General features: G+C 45.2%; 1 long non-coding RNA gene across 1 annotated transcript in view; it reads right to left on the reverse strand.

Annotated features, from left to right (window-relative positions):
• Nucleotides 1-7,357: 7,357 nt before the first annotated feature.
• LOC138185759 (uncharacterized) overlaps nt 7,358-16,803 on the reverse strand; it is a 138,058-nt gene continuing 128,612 nt past the window's right edge. The window contains exon 4 of the long non-coding RNA XR_011174705.1: nt 7,358-7,409. This is a non-coding gene — a long non-coding RNA (uncharacterized LOC138185759). The remainder of the gene's footprint in view (nt 7,410-16,803) is intronic.

A 16,803-nucleotide genomic window follows, 5' to 3' on the forward strand; every position in this document is an offset into this window, starting at 1 on the left:
AGTCTGGTTTTAAATCTGACATTAAACCTAACTCGACGTTTGTCAATTAATTTAACGAACTCTACGCTCTAAATCTAAAGTTAATTGAATAAGTTAGTAAATGATATTTGGTAATAAACTCGTAATAATAAATAGTAATTAACTATTATAAATTAATAAAACATCGATATCATCGGTATCGACACTTGTAATTGAATTACAGGTAATAAAGTGCGCAACTGAAAATAAATCATTTATTTAAATTAAACCTTTTAAATATACAACGAAAATAATTGTAGAATATTAAACTCGATTATAAAATGTAGCATGTTTCACTGAAAATGCCAGTCTTCGATAGACAATGAACGTAGAAATAGCAGTTGCTGTAAATGTTCTCCAATTAAGCGATTTCTTGCTTCATTTAAATTTTAAAACACTGCTCGCTTTGGAGAATAGCCGTTCAGACGAAACGGATGTTGCGCTTATTGCTAAATATTTTTTGGCGAGTTTGTTCAGAAGTGAATTGTTCGACTGACTGCAAAATTTGATTCGACAATTTCGATATTTATCAGCTAAGTATAAATATTGAAAATATATCCTCACGTTAAATATCGATGCAAAATGTCGATGTCTGAATTGAAAACTATCGATGTTTAAAAACGCTGATATTATATCGCTCATCACGAGTACGAATATTTGAACGATCCTTAGAACTGTCTTTCTCGATCCTATCGCTATCGAAGTCTCTGTATTTCAGGACAAGATCCCTTTAATAGTTCGACCCGAAACGAGGAACAGATCGTAACAGTTATTTCTTTTTATTTCTGTATCTGAAGATATAGGTATTATATCGCAATGGAACATAGAAAGTTGTCAGAAATTTCCCTTTTCCAGCTGTTTCATTTCACGCGTAATATCGCCAGCAAGAATGGATTCGTGTATTTTCCACGACGCCCTCCTTATCTGTTCGCACTTAACGAACACCCAAAACTGTCGCGAAGCCCATGACGCGTTTTATTGCTTCGCGCAACAATCGTAACAGCGTCTGGTCTCAGTTGGCGGCGGAGATCAAAGTGAATGGGAAGACTTATCGAAACTGCGGCAAATAAACTTGTAGATCGACGGGGATTAATCTCATGACCGAAATTGCTCGCGCGTCGCTATGGCTGCCTGGGACTCTCCCAAAGAAAATTCAGTTTTAGAAAAATTAACCAGGAAATTTTCAATCGGCAAATTTATTTTCGAAGGAACCGTAGGTCGAACGAAATACCTGTGCTTGCCGGGAGAATTTTAATTACAAAGAAACGTTAAATGAGCCATCGCGAAACATTGTAGAACAAAATTTAGGGCAGGTTGTATTGCTTTCTGAAATAAAAATTAACAAAGGAAAACAGGTTAAACGTTTCGACAAGAGCTGCAATTTGCCGGATACCGAGAAAAAAAGGCATGAAATCTGGCGACACGGGGCGAGTTCCGGGAGCCGTGTGAAAGCTCGCGAAAAATTCCACGGTGGTCTCGATTCCCTTCCCATTTGAGAATCCCTGTCCGAGGTCGAGAGCACTTATTCGGGCCATAACTCCTGCACACGTTCCCTACGTTTCTGCCCTCCCGCCCTCATAAATACATGAGACGACGGGCACGAGTAGTCGGAGGGAACGGCGAAAAAGACGACAAACCAGGCAATGGGGCGGGAACGGATACGGAGCACGGGAATCCGGGACTTTAAAACAAATATATCGCGCGTAAATCCAGGCTGGATGTAAGTCATAGGCTCTGCAAGGGATGTCGAGATACATGGAGACATTCGTGCCTGAAAAAAGGGATGGAAGAAGCAAATCGTTGCTGCTTTGCTTTACATATTTCCTGTTGCAATCTCTCCCGTTTCGACGAAAGAAAACGTCGTAACGGTACAGAGGAAAGGACGCAGTTTTCAGCGATTGTTTTCAACGAAAACACGTTTCTTCCGGATGTTTAATTATCAAGACGTTAAATCGAACGCGATTCTCGTTTCGACGTTAGTTTCTGCTGGCGTGTTTCATTCTTCGCTGCTGGCTGCTGGAAACGATGAAATTTCCGTCCGAGCGAACCCCGTTTCCGTAATTATTTCTTAGAATGTCCTCGCAGAGAAGGAACGGAAGGGAGAGAGAGAGAGAGAGAGAGAGAGCTGCAACAGTAACGCGACTGCGATTGAAAGTAAGGCGCGAGAACGTGCCGGCAAAACGACGCAAAACGAAACATTTTTCCAGCGTCGTGGAAACAAATTACTTGAAAATTACTCGCTTGGGATTGACGTTTGATTGCGCCGTTGCCTTCTTTCTTCCTTTCTCCCTTTTCCCGCGAACGACGGCGCGCGCCGTCGAGTAACCGTGCACGCGAAAGGTAGGTCGAAGGTAGGAGGACACATTTATCCACGCTGGATACCGAAGAACAGTGTAACCTCGCCGTGTATACAGCTAAAATTGTACACAGCTGAAAATTGTACACGTGTGAAGGGTGGATGCACGTGCGCTCAACCTCTTCTCACCCTTCATCTCGTACGATTCTCTCCTCGCTAGTTCCGCCACTTTTCACTCTATCCCCCCCGTCCCTTTGCCCTTCCAACGTCTCTCTGTTTCTCCCTTCGTCCCACGTCCCGCCCTCACAGCTCCATCTCTTTCGTCTCCACGTTTCACCTCTTCGTCCCGTTTTCTCCTCTTTCTATTTACGTCGCTTTTCGCATTATCGCCTTTTTCGTCGAGCGAGTCTGGCTTAATTCAGTGGAAATTATTCATTTGCCTAATTGCCACTCGTCGACCTGGATCGTCGACGCTTCGCCGCGGAAACCTTCGCCCCCTGCAACCCCCGCCCTGCCCCCCTATCCTCTTCGACGCCGATTCCTATCCGTGACAACGACGAGTTTCGCCTTTCATTCTGTAACCGAGCCTCTCGCGTGAAAAGCATTTCGTTAATTCGCGCTGGGGAGAATCGCATCGCCACCCTTTGAGTCCGGTTCCTAGCTGCAACTGCGTTTCAAAATCTTGTCGTCAAGCCGATCGATCTGACAACATCGTAGAGAATCGCGTTCCCGAGAATTCCGAACGGTTCGGTTTGGATCGGGCTGCTTCGAATCTCGCAGGATAATTAACGAAACACGCGCCAAATAAGCTACAATAAAATAAATATAAACTAATGTTCAGTAAAATAAAACTTTAGTACATGGAATCTCATGATGTTCGCTGAACTATTGCGTTGCTTAATTATATTTAAAACGTGGATCTACCAACTACAGGCAATCGAATTTATTACAATGAATACGTAATTTAGCGTAAAATAGAGATTTAATATAAAGAACCGCATAATATCCAATACGTGAAACATGCATAGCTCAGCGAACCTAGTCCAAACGTTGACTCGCTAACGATAATAAATCGCATTTTAGTGTACACACGTTGTTTCGCGTAAAATAACGTAAAATAAGAAATACTCGGCTCACGGAGTCTCATAGATGCACAATATCCAATGAAAACCAGCCAGAGTAGTCTACCAGAAACAGAGAATTGTATTCTAACGTAATAAATACGTAAATTTGGCGTAAAAATACAAATTTCTGTGTACGTGTGTGATATATATGGTAGGCCAACAATACCTAGTCAAAACGTTGATCTGCCAACGAAAGAGGCTGGTATTTATTTCGAGGGACGAATTCACGTCGCCGTGGCGTCCAGCGGACCAAGGTTATGTTTCGCGGGGGTGGCACCCGGGTAAGAGTCGATCTCGCGGTGGTCGAGCGTGCATTTCCCGTGGGCGAGTACCGGGGATTCATGAATACCGGAGTATTTGCACACTGTGCGCCGATATACGCGGCAGCGCAGACACTTTCGCGGCCGTTAGTGTGCGCTTTCGTGCGCGCGTGTTGAAGCTGGCCGACACGGCGGACACACGTGGAGTGTGTCGGTGTTTGGTAACGCGGCAGCAAAGTCCCTGGGGGCTTAATACGGTATGCACGTCTGTCGTTCGCGAGCTCGACCCAATGTGGGCTCGAACCAACTACCAGCTAATATTCCACGAGAGGGCCCTGGGCTACGTGCCTGGACTACCGAATACCCAGCGAAACCTGTGGAAACTCGTGATCCAACCGCCTCGTCGCGAACGGAGGCGATTTATTTTTCGCGAGAAAACCGGCTTTTGCGATCTTCAGCCACGCACAACTTCTCTTTCAGAGGGAGCATTTTTATTTTTCGGTCAACACGAAGCAGAGAAATTCAGGAATAAATAAGATTTCAGCGTAAACAAGATGCACGTTCGATGGCAGTTTTGATCGAGCAACTGGTTGTTGATAAACTAGTTTGATTGAACAATGCCACTTCAACTTTCACAATGTGCAATAAAACACGCAGTTCAAGTTCGCCGAACAATTCGATTGTAACCTACTTGCTGTTTAAATTTATTCTCGTTCAGTGTGTGAGGATGGACAACGATGTACGAGCTTCTCGAAAGTTTAATCGATCAGCTCCGCCTTTGGTAAATTTCACTATTCAGAAACGCGATTAGTATTCGAGAAATCTTGAAAATTTGCAACTTAAAAATCGAAGGAATTTGTTTCCTTTGAAATTAGAAACTAATGCAAAAGAATCGATGAAATTAATTAAATAGAGTGTACGGATTAAAACTCGGAATAACAAACATAGCAAGGTGTTAAATCATATCGCGAAGCTGTGATATCAAATCTCTGCCATTGAAACTGCAAAATAATTCTCCTATCTTCTAATCGGTCATCTAATCAACTAACATTATCATACTCTCTGAGTCATTTTCGACTCGAGAGTCATATCTTGCTAACGTTAAAAAATTTCAGAAAAACGCTAAACAATCCTTGTTAATAGATATAATTTTCCACTACGATTTTACATCAAAATCTTTCTCAAGGTGCCTGCTAAAAGTTTTCTTCCTTGTTGAAACACGAACAGGATCGAGATACGAAAATTGATTCCAAGATCACGGCGAGTGTATGAAAATACATTGCGCGATCGACGAACACGTGATATATAGATTCTGCTCCAAAAATACAGCCTCCCATCGCATCCATGATTCGCAATTAAAAATGATCGCATGGCGGGCGACGCAGGCCTCTGTTTCGAGTATCAAAGCGACGCGTTCGGATCCACGCATCAGCGGGCGCATCGATCAGAGAGCGGCGGCGGCGGCGGCGGCAGCAGCGGGCGCGTTTTCACGGAGCCACGAGCGGGAAATTTCGGCGCGCAGCCGCGATTAAAATCCCGCGACGCATCCAGGCGGTCGACAATGGTGGCCGAAAGTTCGTTTGCGACGCGTTTACCAGTAGCGGATGGTTTTAAAGCCATCGGGGGCAGCGCGCGGGGGTGGACGCCGGTGGACAGAAGGGGGGCGGCACGGGCACAATGGCAAAGCGGCGAACAAAGCCTATCCACGGGTAATTCGAAATTCGCATCGTCCTGTGCCCGCACGCCCGTAATTAACGGTAACCCCGTGTCCTGGCCCGATTAAAAAAGGACGTCGTGTAATTGCACTCCCCGAGCCGCTCGTCACCGCCTACCGCCGGGGATTTTAACGAACTCCGGATTTCGATACCGTGTGCCAAAGGTTCGTTATCGCTTTGGAAATTCCGCGACCCAAAGGACCATTTTTTCGAGTGGCGTACTGGCTCAACCGATTCGATGGGTTTCGCGTGGCAATTTAGGCGATTTCAGTTGCACCCGAATTAGATGGTCGAGAGTCTATTAAGAGGAAGATAGCGAATGAAAAGCCGCGAGAAAGATTTCCACAGGAGATATATAGTTGGAGAATTTTGAATCTCTCGAGATTCTCTTCATCGTGTCTCTGACAATTAATTCTGTCCAAAGAGAATCTTGTGCTGCGAGTTTCAGGCTAGAGACGTGTTCTTGAAGAACGTTCCAGTGTCTTGACTACGCCTACTCAAAGATCATCGATGAAATTTCGAAACGTTTCGTACACGGACTGATCGAATAGGATTATAAAAATTTCGTCGAGCTCTCGGCATGGTCGAGGCACGTTACAGTTATTTTGCCGATCCGTCACCGACCATGAAAACTGTTTTGTCTTTGGGTGTGCTTTTCGCGGCTCGATATCATCGACGATCTGGAAACGCGGATGGAAACGCGGCAGCTATCGATAAATATTCATCGCGCGCTACCACCTCTACGATCCTGCTCCATCTATCTTTCGGACGTTGATGTCGACGCTGGAAAGGAGCTACGTAGAAAAGGCGGAAACAAAGACGGAGAGACGCGAGCAAGAACGGAGAAAAGGGGATCGCGGGCTGTGCCGAATAATTGCCAACTATTCCAGGCACGCAGCTTAAGACGCAGGGGAAAACGGTTCTTGGCCGTGGCTGGAGGAGCGACGGGGGCCGTGAGGCGGTCCGAGGGGACGAGACGGAGAGAATGGAGGCGGAAAATGAGAGAAACAAAGAGAAGGCCGAGGAGGAACGAAGGAACGAGCGAGAAAGTCAGACGTTGTTCCACGTTAGGGAGTTGGAGGCGAGACAAGGAGGCAAATGGGGACACGGAGAAGCAGGAGAGCGTACGAGGCCGAACAGCGGAGAACCGAGAAGGGCAGAGAGAGCAGCAGAGGAGAAAAGGAGAGTGGGAGTTGCCAAGATGGCGCCACCAAGAGTAGCAGTGGACGGAGGTAGGAGGTGAGAGGTGGAGAACGTGCTCCAGCAGGAGGAAGGGTGAAAGATAAATGACGTGTCCACCGCCTCCACCGGCAACCTCGACTGCCACCGACATCGCCGCGAAGACGCGGCGAAAGAAGAAGAAGCGGCAAGGGGCCGACGGGAAGCCTCCATTAAACATTGGCTCGCTTGCTTACCCTTTAGCCTCCCTTGCTTTTTCCTTGGCCTCCACGCTCCTCACCTTCGCTCGTGGCTTCCGTCGGGATTATGGATCGGGTTGCCAGCGAGTTCCTCCTATTTTTCTTTTTTCTTTTTATCGCGTTTTTCATATAATTTTAGCGAAATCGTGTCTCTACGTCGCGTTAAATTTTCACGACGCTTCGGCGTATTTTCGGCAGGACAGCGCGACTTTCTCGATTTTTATCTTCTCATCGACCGCGAAGATCCGAAAGGTAGACTTAGATCGACTAATCTTTTTAATCTTTCTCCTTTGGTATCTTTATATTCACGTGCTGTTTCTGCAGTTTCTTGTTATGGAATCGCGACAGTTAACACAGTCTCCGAGGAACATGTACGCATTGTTCTGGCGGAAGTTGGCGAAGCGAGAGGCGCGAAGAAGCCGAGATCGATCGCCCATCAGCAAGTCTCCTAACGTTCTACAGAAGATGGCAAAGGCACAAGACGCCGCGAGACACCGTATAAAGCCAAAAATAAAACGTTACGTACAGCTCCGCTGGCGGATGCCTTTCGCCGACAGCGTCGGATCGTGTCGCCGAGGCTGCAACAAAAAGAATAAGCACGAATTAATCCCGAGCTTTGAAACTTTGAAACTGGAACTCAACAAATTCATTCCAACCTCGCTGTTCCTCTCTTACAAAAAAAAAAAAAAAATCTCCATCGCGAGAATTACTCATGATCCGAAAACTTTCAGCGAACAATCGAGTAACTAACCTTCTTCCTCGGAACTTCTTCAACCTCCCTTGCCCGCCCACCCTTCTATGCGTTTCCTGTGCGTTTTCCACTCAGAGGAGCACCGGTTTACGAGTTCACGGTCCCATGAACCACGAACTCGCGATAGGAGAGCGAAAGAGACAGAGGGATCGAATCATCTCCCCAGATTCCCAAGCACCGAGCGTTATGAACTATCGGAAGACACATTAGCGCAAATCTGCGAAGCCAATAACTGGGCCCGACGTTCCGCGTCGCCACGGAACGGAGGTGGCTGTGGAGGTGGTTGCACGTAGTGGATGAAGAACGGCGGCAGGGGGTGAGAGCTGGCAGGGGGCACGTCACCGCCTCTGTCGTCGGGGCGTCAAATTATTCTGCGATTAATAATCCGCGCGTTACACGCGTGATCGGGCCTTTATCCCGATAGCTGGGCTCGCGTCGCTGTCTCTCTTTCTTCCTTCCTGCCAGCCACCCCCCTAAAGGTATCAATGGCTGCGGCACGTCGGAGCGATTGTCCTTCTGTGTCGAGGGCATTTATCGCTCCGCGAGACGTGCATGAATCGATTGCACGCGAGCGTCCTTTAATGAAACGCGCGGCTCGTTCGTACTCTAATCCCACCTCCCATCCAAATCGGCTCCTCTCTAACTGAAAAGATTCATTAGATTGATTAAACCGCCGTACCCGAAAATTCACCAGCCGCTGGTACTGTTCTATGGATTCCCTTCTTTTGTAGTCTTACCATCAGTAAGTGTTGAAGTTGTCGATGTACAGTAGAACGTCGGCTTTGAGTATCGGAACATTTACGGAAATTTAGACGAACCCGAAAAATCATTAGGAAATTGATAAAGAGTTTAAGGATTGTTTCTTTGTTTGAAACTTTCTATGTATAAAGAGTGTACGTATTAGATTGTCCCAAAAGTTTCTTTCGTTTCATGAGGAAAGAATTTTATCGAATTGCATATGATCCATTTTGTTCTATTAATTAAGCTAAAGACCACAACATTTCACAGATTAGGTTTCATGATTTCATATTCTTATCTCGACAAATACAATACTATGAATTTTCTACCTGCGAAATCGCAAATGCAGCAGAAAAATTAATAAAATCGAATTAAGAACGATTCGAATTTGTCACGATTTTATATTTCAAGTAAAGTTATGTACTACAGGTGTATTATGAAATAAGGACTGTGTATTTTAAATCGAACGAAGGAAGACAGAAATGGCAAATACATGAATCTTCCTCAGCTTTGACGTGGCAAACAGAAAATCTTAATTAAGGGGAACAATACTAGTCTATAATATTTTTTCCTCCGTATCCCGACCAACTGCAAGTACAGACATAATTACCTTCTGAATTTTTATAATTACGCCTCCATCCTTATGGAAAATGGTACGATATTCCAGTAAAATCCCGTAACCTGCTGCGATTCCCTTCAACGGTGCCGGAAGAATCGCAAGCGAAAGAGTCGGTACAAAGGAATTATATTAAGCTCGCAATATACCGATTCCTTGCCGCTCGCCCCCTCCCCCAAAACGGTTCACGCGGTGTTCGCGGAAATTCGCAGACAGTCCGCACGTTTCTCATACTCGGTCCTATCCCGCGTCGTTCCGGCGATTCCGCATTGTGCCGAGAAGAATATAAGTCGGCGCGTGCGTGTCCGTTCGTACGTGTGGAAAAGGGTGATATCATCCCCGTAATGCGATGCAGGCGCGATGATCCGGGAGCAATATACCTTGGGACGCGCACCGGGAGTCAGGACCCCCCGTAGGATAACCCGGGACCTCTTTGGCCCCGGGACATCGCGATATTGCTTGTTTTATTGGAGCGTGACACCCATTTTTTTTCACCCTCTCTCCCTGGTCTCGGTGTCTCCAACCTACCATCGCTTCGACGGTGGAAAGGGTCGGTTTAAGAGGGCGAAATTCCGCAAAAAGAGAAAAGAGACGACGAAAAATCATCTCGACTCGGATGTTTAGGCGTGGCGGAGGCGAGTTCCGGATGAAGGAGAGGGTGGCTGAGTCTACTGGGAGAGACGAGGGGGGGGGGTGGCTGCGATAAACGAAACAGATTGTCGGAACGATCGTACCTTGGGGAGAGATACCGTGGATAAATATATGCCCGGTGTTTTATGGAAACTGTTGGGAGCACAACGAGGGGTAATTTAACGGGGGGTGCACAGTTCGGACACCGTGTTCGAGGTGAAATTTTACGACGGCTCTGGGATACTTGTTACGTAGTCAGCTTTGAAAATAACGCGACCGATCTACTCGTTAATCGGGGAAACGAGATTTATCTCGCGGTTCGTTTGGCAAAGTTTATAGCAAACAGAGTGTAAGTTATTGATTTAGAGGCCTGGTTACGGTCTGGTAATCGATGTTCCGCGTCGAGAAACTACCCACTCAACAGATTAATTATCGATAAGACGACGACGTGAAATAGTTCCGAGATGATTTTTCGACGTTTGATCACCGGGGGAAGTTTTAATGCGCCGTGAAAAATAAAGCGCACGGAAGAAAGCAATTAAGGTTATTGCCTGCCCGTGACGACGACGCGAGGATCAAAGCTACTCGACGAATTAAACTCCGCGTCTCGAAGCGTATCGAGAGAGGTAAAAGAGTGGGAGAAGAGAGGAAGACGAAAAGAGGAACGGTCCAAAATTTTCGCAAAGCCGGTCGAGCACAATTTCTCATATGGAAAAGTTTCTCCTCTGTTTGCGCAACGACGAGGGGTTTGACGATGCGGGGAGAGGAACGCCAGGTTGCAGGCTTCTCGCGTTTTCCCCCGCTTTTCCCAACTTCTGTCGTCCACGAGGCGAATCGTCGAAACGATGGGACAAACAAAACCGATGCCAAACGACCCCACCACCTAAACGCGACAGTCGAAGACCGTTTTCCACGAATTTTCACGTCAACTTGCAAACCTTTACCGTAGATGCACGTTTCAAAAATTTCTTTCAACTCTGATCCAAGATACAGTGGCTCGTGAAAGTATTTGAACATTTATGCTAAATATCTCGTAACTTTCCTCTAAGTAGGTACATTTTCAAATTTGTTTCACATTTTACAGATATGATCGTGATAGTCGAACCTCATGCTGGTGAAATTTCAAATCGCCCTACATTGTTTCAAATACACATATTCACGAAAATTTCTATAAATGCCCTGTCTCCTCGATGATTGAAATTGACAAAAGTGGACGTACATTGCTTTCAAATTATAATAGATAGCGATTTTTCATCGTAATGAAGGAAATTTTTAAATGTTTCGTACAACACGTACAAGGCATTTCTAAGAGAGTTCCACGAGTATTCAAATATACTTTCGTCAGCTATCGAATACAAGGACACCGATTATCCAGCTTCGTATCACACACATCGAAGAAGAAAAATGAAAAATCAGCTGCCAGTAGAACGAGTGTACGCAGAAATGAAGGAAAAAGCAGAACGAAGGGCGGACGAGAAAAAGGGATGTAACAGGCACGACGGTAAAAAGAGAACAGAAAGGAGAATCTAGTAAATTTATCAGTGGTCATCCGAGGGCGGAACCGTCGGGGACAAATTCCATCGCGAACATCGCCCTCTTTTGCGAACCCGCTCGAAACCTACACCCCCGTCCACCCGCTTTTCTCTGCGCGGGGATGGTTGGCTGGTTCGTTGGCTAGCTGCTGCTACAACCCTCCCCCCGATCTACCCTTCGACTAGCGTAAGTCATTGCGGCTGACCGGAAGTCACAGGATCACCGGAACCAGGGATATTTATGCGAGCTCACCCGCCGACCGGGGCATTACCCGTAATAAGGAAATTGCGAATTTATTACGTACCCACCCTTCGTCTTCCTTTCCTGTGCGCGATTCCCGCCCCCTCCCACCCCTAGCCTGATATTGTCCGAACAGGGTGGCAGAGGAGGAGGTTCGGACCAAGAGTTATTTCGGGTTTTATGGGTCGAGACTGGCCTGGGTCATCCGGCAACGTTCCAGATGATGGGGGAAAAAACTGGAGATTCTACGAGTTGCTGGATTCGGCCATACGAAATCTTAGCTGGCATGGAACGCGCGTACTTTCTTCTACGAGCTCTCAGGAGCACCTTTTGGTGGTTTCTTATGCCACGATGGCGAAGAGAGAAGAAAGAGGAAATCCTTTCTTTCGAAAGTTTAACACGTTGCACTAACAACGAAGTTGCTCGAATTATCGCGGGGATGATACGATTAGATTTTATGTCGTTTGACCGAATTAAGAATTTGTAGATTAAACGTGATTGTGGAATATGCTGAGAAATGATAAACAAATTGGATTCTGTAAGCGATGCTTCGTGTAGAAATTGTTTTACCACATAAAATTCGAGCGAATTTAACGGAATATCCATAATAAATCAAATTATGAATATTAAATGAAATTATGGCGAGCGAATTAAACAATTTTGAAAGCTGATTAAACAATTAATTAATTGCCCCGAGGCACGACGAAATACGCAATTACAACGTATCCGGCATGTCGAATTAAATATCGTTCTATTTTTATGGTTACACCCGACTCCTCTCCATCGGATCCTCTCAACCCCTGAAATTAATCGAAATCAATATCGCTTCCCGGTGCACTGAACATTTCATACGTTTTATATATGTTCTTATTAAAAAAAAAGGATTCCCATTTTTGCCACTTAGAAAATTAAATAAAATTAAGCAAGTCTATAAATTAGTGTCCATTATCTCGCTCGGTATTAGACTTTCGCTATCAGACTTTTGATAATTCTACCGATCACTTAGAAGATTAAATAGGAACAGAATTTCTTCCAACTGTATTATTTGATAAAATCTAGAACAGGTTAACCTTTTCCAATCTTATCGAAATTTCCTATGGAATATACGAGGTATTTCCAAAAAGCTATGAACTTCTCGAACGACTCGATACAGAAGTATCTCGAAATACGAGATAATTGTGTTTGAGATATTTTACCATACGTACAGGCTAGAGAGGCTTCGTAAACGCGTTTTCATCTCGCGGCGACCAGACGAGGAAGAGTGAATGGCCGCGGGCTAGGAGCGGAAAAAATCGTGTCACGGGATCTGGATACTGTGGGCGAAAGCCACGGGGGACTATTAGCACACATCATCGACAGTCGGGTCGCTGCTCGTGATGCGTCGGCATTGTTGTGCCCGGTTGAGCGCTGGCAGGAGGCGTGGTTCCGCGATAATTCATTCTTGATTGCGTGTCTGATACATACGACCAGTAATTATACCGCGGTGCCGCGTGCAACGGTCTCGTACTCCAAATCATTTCGCGGGAGGAACTCGCGCCGACTCTGCCTGTCCTCTCCCAGCTCGGACAATCCAGCCCCTTTGTTTCGACTTTTCCTTCTAGCTCCTTTTGTATCTGTCATTTTGTTCCTGACACTTTGCCCTATCGATGAACAAAGAAATTATCAAATGTCAAATTTGATGTCCTCTTGAATCTAGCTTCAAACTGGAACAAATTCAAGCCTGAACTACGCGCAGAATAGTCAAGCTTGTTGTATCGGTCAGAAATTTGCATATTATATTCTAACAGCGATATCTAAAAGGATTTTAACCAAACACGATATCGATACGAATTTCACTTCGTTTATAAGCCAAAGTGGAGCAAAATGGAGATGCGTCGTCGATCAAAATGAAAATATAATTCGTTTATGTGACTTATAGTGTGGACTCTTCAGTAAGGCTCTCACCTAACAGACCTGTACCTTAGACACAACGAGAGAAAACAGAAAGTGAGTGTTTCGTGCAAGATCTGCTAGTGATTTATGTGACTTATATAAAGTTTCTAGCAAGAAATTCGTATATTATGCTCGTTGATTTTATTTGTCGTTTCCTTATCGTTACCTGCGAGTAAAATTGAATACCAAGTGGCCACATCCTCGTAGAGTACCACTCTAACCACTCTACTAGAGGTCTCGTAGAGTAGTCTATCTTCAAATACTTCTTCAATGAAGTATACTTTTCGAAGAATCTTATCGATTCAAGATATTCCAATATACAATTAACATGGTTGATGCAAAGATACGTAGGAAGTGTGAACGCCGAAATAAGGAAAACGAAAAGGAAAAACGACGAGGTTCACGGAGCAGAGACGCAGAGACGAGGAATTAGAAATGCAGAGCCACATTCTCGTTCGCCGGGGATATTAAGCCGAGTCCTTAGCTTGATGGATGAAACGGGACTTACGTTACTAGCCGGTATCCGGCGATGTCCGTGTTCGTGCATCATCAATAACTCTCTCTCTCTCTCTGGCTCGCCTATCGTTCCCTTCTTCTCACCGCGACGGAGGACTATGATCGCGACACAACCTCTCGGATCCTCTCGAGCCGTGAAAACGTCTCGGTAGGATGTTTAATGCGACCACGGGCGATGCGTGACCCCTACACGATCATGGTAGATCGAAGGTGTAACTTTCGGTAAAGAAGAGGCTGCTCTGTTCGTTAGTCCTCACTTGTCATTTGTCAGGAATACGTGTCTAATGACGGCAGCCGCGTGATTATGAAATAATGGTACCTGTCGGCCCTCTTGGACGATGGAACCCGGCTCTCGTCTGGAAGCCGTTAATGGCATCGCGTAATCGTCGTCGTTAAGTCGACTCACGCCGTTATCTCTGTCCCTTCTCGCTTATTTATTGGACTGTGCGTTTCTATATAGATCTGGAAATTTCGTGTATCACATGGTACGCGCGAATTTGACTAAACACTGCAGATAAGGACAAAGGTTGTTTAAACTACTGGCATATTTAGGTCGAGCAAATCTGACTTTCCGTTGAGACGAATTAACCCGTCGCTCGAATTCTTGATCGCGTAAATATAACAACTTTTTCATTATGGTCTCCGTTCTTCTTATCCGATGTGTCAGTTTTGTTAGAAATAAATCGTATTTGTATTTCCTTAGTTTCAAATTCTATAGAAGGTTCTACTTAAAAAAAAAACGGCCCCATGGTTGAGCAATTTGTTTCATAACTCGCCATTGCTTGTGAACGATTCCTGAGTTACATCGCGTCTCATAGTTACAAAAGTACTAAAAGTTTTCGATTTTTACACGCGTATCAGCTGTTACGATTCGAGAGAAAGTACACCATATTCGAGGTCGTACTGACAAACAATTAATCGTCTTTTACATAAACGTACGAGATAACCAGAACAAAATATCTACGATAACACGCGAGAGAATAAAACGATTTAGCATCTCGTTTCTTTAGTTATACATCCATGAAACACTGAATTTGCACAGACTCACTCCGCCCACATTCCCACCCTCTGCTGCCTCGGTGACATTCTTTCGAAACTCCTCGAACCTACCCCTACTCCCTAAAACGTCATCAACGGCACAAGAGCAAAGCAAAGAGAATTACTTAGCGCGATGAATTTTTAACTAGCACGCCCTCGGCCGAGAACGAGCAGCTTTCCGAAGAATTTGGTCGCGCGGGCCTGTGCTCGCGTTTACCTTCTGTAACCTCGGGGGAGGCTGGCTCTCCCTAAAGAATTTCCGCCCTATAAACTTCAAATCCAATCTGTGCCAGTACATCAGCCGGCCAGCAAACATAACCTTAGCAAAATATTGGCGTTGCTCGTGTGCATGGCCCGCGCGCAACTTCCAACGTACGTACGCGTGCTTGTGTGTGTGAGTGCGCGCGTGTGTGTATATGTGTAGAGAACGAACCTGCGCAACCAGGTGGTGGTCGATCCCGTCAGCTTCGAGCCCGTTCCTCGAGAACTCGAATCGCGGCTACCGGGGGTTCCAATGGCGCGGCCAAACACGAGGGTGTGTTGGTACATATGGTGTATCGTGAAACCCCCGTAGGCTGTTTGGCCGCGCGTATACGAGACCGGCATTATGCTGGCTTGATTGGGTAACGGCAAACGTTTGCTCTCGCCGTTACCGGCTTCAGGATCGGTGCATTGACCTGTTTCGCTGGATCTCCACTGCCATCGAACATTCATTGACTCTACAGGAAACGCAATTTTCCCCGCTACTTTAAATAATTGCCCGTGGCTCGTGATATTTTTACTGTGCTGCCCGATACGGTTGTCGCCTCTGTCACTTTCAGTCGTTCGAATCTTTCATGTTTGTTCTTGGCAATAAAACGAATCGCGAAGAAACGTAGTGACGAAATGATCGAGCATACGGTCAGAGCTGCAATTCGAATCGGAAAAATCTAATTAAGCGCAGTAGCTTATACGGTGTCTGTATTAGATTCGATTATCGGTGAATAAACTCAGCAACGTTTGGTTTAAATTTAAATATCTTCCAAGTTTATTTTTCAACTATTCGATCGTTATCGAAAGTACGTCCACTCTTCGTTAGATAGTTTTTCATTAAATTTCTCACATAGTTCGACCAGAAACAGAAGTAACAGAATAGGAAAATTATTGCAAATGCACGATCGGAAATGTAGTTCAAACTTACGATTACGAAAAGGGTTGGACAAAATGAATACTAAATCGATCGTAAAAGATTTCTAAGTCAAAAAAGGTACAGGATAACTTAATAATACAGCCAATGTTTCAATACAAATGAGAAAAATCTAATTAAATGCCGTAGTTTATACATGCTTATACTGAATTTAATCCAGTGAATAAACTCAAACACTTTTACTTTAAATTTAAATACGTTCGAAATTTGTTCAGCCAGTCCGTCATTATCGAAAGTCCCTTCACCCTTCGTTGAAAAGTTTTTCATTAAATTCCTCACCTAGTTCGACCAAAAACAAAAGAAGCAGAATAGGGAAATTACTGTGAAAATACACTACATCGATTGAAAAAGTAGCTGAAGCTTAGGATTACGGGGAAAGAGAGGAATAAAATGGATGCTAAATCAACCGTAGAAGATTTCTAGGTCAAAAAGGATATAGAATATACCGGGAAAGAGTGATTCTACGACGTTCAACGTTGAAAACGAGCCTCGAAGCTGGCTCTGTTAATTCTCTGTGATCACGAGATACGAGATACGTTTCCAAAGCAGAAGCTAGACCGACGAGCAGCCCGCGAAATGCATTTTGTTGGCGCCAAGAGGAGAGATACCTTGCGCTTTTCTCTTTCTCTCGTTTCGCCACTGTCGGGCGCGTCTTTCTTCGTTCTTAGTAGCCTCGCGTCGCCGAATGGATTCGTCACGGCTGCATTAGCGAAATAAATTGCCGGCCCCGGCCACCGTATTCACTTTCAGCCTGGCACGGAACATTTTTTCCGCCACCTGTGCCACCGAGCG

Source organism: Bombus flavifrons, chromosome 12, assembly GCF_040668555.2.
Source record: "Bombus flavifrons isolate JBK064 chromosome 12, iyBomFlav1_principal, whole genome shotgun sequence".
In the NCBI taxonomy this organism is placed as follows: domain Eukaryota; kingdom Metazoa; phylum Arthropoda; class Insecta; order Hymenoptera; family Apidae; genus Bombus; species Bombus flavifrons.